Below are 4,871 nucleotides of genomic sequence, written 5' to 3'. Positions count from 1 at the left end.
GTTGCCGTGGGGCTGAGCTCCTTCTAGAATGGGTCCCCATGGCAGCCGCCCCACTGCAGGGGGCAAACAGTACCCTTTCCTGCAGCCTTTTCCCCCAAAGAGGGGGTCCTTGGCGAGCTCCTGAGAGCTGGGGGAGGGGGCTGGAGCCTTCCCAGGCCCTGGCCACCCGCGGGGCAAGGGCGAGTGGGTGCCCGAGCGTGGCCACGGCGCTGGGTGGGTGGTTTGGGAGAGCTGGCGTTGTCTGTATTGGGCACAAGGTGGCGATGGAAATCACTTTTTTCTCCAAAGCCTCTGGTTTTTAAATGGTGAATAACCACAGGTGTCTGTCCCCGATCACAGGAGGATTGAATTGTGTTGTTCAGTCTAAAATAACCCCTAAAATAACATCTCAAACCACTGATACTCTGGAGACTCAAGAAAACATTTCTATAAGTGCTGATCATGCCAGAAGATGTGTAAGTTTAAAAAGAGCAAATGGAATGGCAAGGGCTGGCATGTCAGGATTTATTTTGCATGCCTATTTCATTTAGATATTCATGGTGGGTAAGGATAGATTTTAGTATAAATATTTAATATTTACAATCTATCAGGTGGTATAAAAACAGAGTCTCTTTGCACTCTTCTTCAGGTTTCTTGTCATAGTGTATTGAGCCACTCTAGTTCAATGACTTTTTTAATTTAAAATTGAATAGCCAATAGTTGAATTGAAAAAAACCACCCCAAACCACTTGGTAAAGATGTGAATAGATAAGATAGTTCTAGAATCTGAAACAAGTGGCTTGTGTGAGTTACATTCGATCTGCTCTGTACCTGGGAAGGCTTCCTGATAAATTGACCCTTGTATTTATGATTAAATAGCTGCAAATCAACACATTGAAATGCTTATCTGGTTGAAGGAATCTTTTATTTTGGAAACAGCATATTAATGCAAAATAAAAATGTTCCCTTCCATTTCAGTGCAGAGCATAGATCAAGGGAGGCCTGTTAGGAACCTTCATAGAGGAGGGTTTCATCAGGTGCCTGTCGATATGTCAATAAATGTGTTCTCACTCCGCTGATCACTTTGGCGTCCTTTTTTTAAGCTGTATTTTCATACTTTCTAATTTTCATGCAACTTTCTCCAGATAGAAGCTGTTAGGCATCCCAAATTCTTCAGCCTTGCAAATAAAACCTCAAAAATATTGGCAAGAGAGTTAGATTATAAATAATTTCAAACAACTAACTGTTTCTTTTGAGTGCAGTTACCCAGGACCGTTACTAAATGTTCACCGTGCCGTGTCCAGTGCTCACATTCGCTTTCTGATCGGTTCTGCTGCTTCTCTTCCTGGGCTGGAAATACCAAGATGAGCATAACTTTGCAGTTTTAGGAGATGATTTAAGGCGCTTCCTGAAGCTGTAAGAAAATTTAGGACCAATAACAGCCCATCTTGTGGAGTGGGTAAGCGCCGGGAGGTGACCTGCTCCCTGGAGGGGCGGAGGTGTTGTGTTAGTGATTAGCCTTGAAAACAGGCAGATATTGTCACTGTTGTGAGCATTAACGTTGCGTTTTTCATGTTTAAAATCTTCTTTAACTTTTTCTAAATAGCTAAAACACGATTTTGCTTTAAAAAGCAATCTGACCTTTCTCTCTTTTACTTGCCTGCCAGGACATGAGTCGTGCCAGGATGGATGGTGTCACTGACCCCCCCTAACCTGGGATGATCTTTCCTGTGTTTGCGCTGGCGATGTTATCAGGGCCTGGGGAAGAGACGTGGAACCCTAACTTGGCATCATAAAAGGTAATAACATATTCCCTGTATTTTTTTTTTTGAAATTATTTACTTGCATTATTAAAGCTACACTTGCTTTTTTGAGGAAATGGAGAGGGCAGGGTTGCACGTGTAAACAGGGCATGTGCTCAAAAGTCATGTAAATAATGTTCTGACTCCAATTTCTGAACACAATGGGAAAAGGAAGTTAACCAAACCCCTCCAGAAATACGGGTACAGTTCAAAAATCTGATAAAACTCTTGGAAAGTATATCTAAACTTAGAGAAACAATATGTTTGCATTAAAACACAAATTATTGCTGCTCACAGTTTGAAGCTTGAACGTGTTTTTAACTACTCCTTTGTGACTGCTTCAATCTAGAGTTGAGGGAGATTTTGAAGCTGTTCCTGCTCCTGTGTAAGTCATGGAAAAATTCACCAGGTGTCCTAAATGCAGGATTTGATTCAGCATGGCCCACAATAATTGCTGGCTGCTCCTTACCCTGCAGTATATTCCTCCTGAATTCTCTTTCCTTGTAAAAAGCATTCCACTGACACTTCTTCACAATGAGGCGAGATTTTCTTGCTGGTAAGAGCAGGGGCAAAAGACATAAAGCCCAAAGCTTTTATTTGCTTGTGTGAAATTGACATTATGGAATATTTAGGGGTCTCTTCTGTGCTGTACCTGCACAGGCTGTTAACAACTGGCCTTCTGTATGATGTGCCCTTGGAGCCATCTGAGACAAAGCCCAACCGTTCATGTTGTAATGCTAAAGGAAATGCTGCTTTAAGGCCATCAAAGCTGAGGGCAGCCAAGGGCTATTGTTACCATTTAATTTCAAAAGCACCTTCCAAATCCACGCTTCATTTTTAAGGTTAATGTATTTCATTTGCTATTTTTCGCTTTTCTCTCTTTGCCCTTGAACAGGAGAGTTGCTACAGGATTTAATTACATGTAGCAATCACTCCTCCAGCAGTATTTGAATAGTATTTATTAACTGAAGGGATGAAATGGGCAGGGCAGACAAGCAGCGTGCAGGTTTTAGCATGCTCTGGTCATGCTCAGAACACTAGACAGGATGAACTAAGCACCTGTCGTAATCTCCGATTTTGTAAGTTCTGTATGTAGTTATTATCAGCGATTTAGGCCACAGTCCCTCGGCGTGCCAGGTACTCCCCCTCACTTCACCTCAGTTGGGATTTAGCCCTGCCAATGATTAAGCTCACATTGACTAGCCTTCCCTTTTAGCTCCTTCGTATTGAAATGAAGATTCTGTGTGTAAAAGATGTATCTGCAGAGAGATAAATAAAAATGTCCATGCCTTGACCAATTGTCCAGATTTAGTCCTGGTGGAGGTGAGAACGTGGGCTGTTCCCCTTAATAATATTATTAACCACAAAGCTACAAACAAGATTTTCTAGCTGTGTAAAACATGCCTGCAGTGGGGATGTATTCCAACACGCGGTCCCCAGTCAGGGCACTCTACCAGGAGGTACCAGTCTCACATCCCCAGTGACCAGTGGCTCGCTCTTGAAACACATTTTAAAAAGAAGTTGCCTGCAGTTTTAAACTGAAGCCTGTGGCTGAGGAAATTCACTCTTCTGTTACCCCTCCTGCTGCTGTGCTGAAGTTTCCATGAGCTCGAGATGGCTGTCCCAGGGCCAGGACGCGGTCTCTCAGGAGCATCCTCTCAAACCTGGCATCACCTTGTATTGTATTTGAAGTTCAGGAATAAAGAGCCCAGTGCCCCAAAACTGCCTGTGCTGGTACTTATGCTTTTATACCCCCCGGCATCGCTGCCACTCCCAGCAGGAAGAGGATCTACTACACCAGATGCCAGAGCATTAGGAATTACAGTGCTTCTTTAATTGACATTTCAGCAACCCTGTAATGCAATGTTTTAACTAAACTTTAGAAGTAAAAAAACCACACCAGAAGGGGTAATTCTTTAAACTCTTGTCCATCTCCAGAACAGATGGCTGAAGGTCAAAGTACAGGTGGGAACTGCTCTGGCAGCCTGGCCTGTCCCCTGGCTGTGGTTCTCTGCTGTGTCCGCCTGTGTCCTGGGAGGGGATGGGGCACAGAATTGGAGAAGTGTCTGGGTGGGAAGGGACCTTTCAGACCATGGAGTCCAACCATCGACCCACCACTGACAAACCCACCACTGACCCGTGTCCCTCAGCACCACGTCTGCCCGGCTTTTAAATCCCTCCAGGGATGGAGACTCCACCACTGCCCTGGGCAGCCTCTTCCAAGGCTTAATAACCCTTTCTGTTTAAAAATTGTTCCCAATCTCCATCCTAAACCTCCCCTGGTGCAACTTGAGGCCGTTTCCTCTTGTCCCATCGCCTGTTCCTTGGGAGAAGAGACCGACCTCCCCTGGCTACCCCCTCCTTTCAGGGAGTTGGAGAGAGCCAGAAGGTCTCCCCTCAGCCTCCTTCTCTCCAGGCTGAACCCCCCCAGTTCCCTCAGCCTCTCCTCACAAGGCTTGTGCTCCAGCCCCCTCACCAGCTCCCTTCCCTTTCTCTGGACATGCTCCAGCCCCTCAACGTCTTTCAAGTCGTGAGAGGCCAGAACCCGGACACAGCCCTCGAGGTGTTCCCTCCCCAGTGCGGGGTCGGTGTCCCCGGGAGAGAAATGCCGAGACCCGGGGCCTGAGCGCGGCCTGTGCCCGGCCCCGCGTCCTCACCAGGCCCCGCGGCCTAAGTCGGGTCGCTGCCAGGGCCAGGCCCTGCGTGCGGGGTGGGCCCCGCAGCCCCCAGGGGGGAGCTTTCCCCCCCAGAGGAGGAGCGGTGTGGAGTCAGGAGGCGGTTCTGAGGCGCTCGGCCCGGCGGGGCTGAGGGGGCACGGAGGGTGAGGCGGCCCGTCCAGCACCAACCGCCCCCCCGCGCCGGCAGCCAGTGGGCGCGCCCGCCCCGCCGCTCAGGCCATAGGCATCTCCTCATTGGCCACGCCCCGCGCGCTCCGCCTGATTGGTCACGCCCCCCCGCTCCGTTCTCCCGGAGAGCCAATGGGAGCGGCGCAGGGCCGGGCCCCGGGAGGGGGCGGGCTTAGCGGTGTCTGACCTGAGGTAACCCCGCGCATCACACCACCGCGGCGGCGGCGGCGGCGGGGGCGGGCCC

Source organism: Calidris pugnax, unplaced genomic scaffold (assembly GCF_001431845.1).
Source record: "Calidris pugnax isolate Ruff unplaced genomic scaffold, ASM143184v1 scaffold45, whole genome shotgun sequence".
Lineage (NCBI taxonomy): Eukaryota > Metazoa > Chordata > Aves > Charadriiformes > Scolopacidae > Calidris > Calidris pugnax.
Note: the sequence above shows the minus strand (reverse complement) of the source record.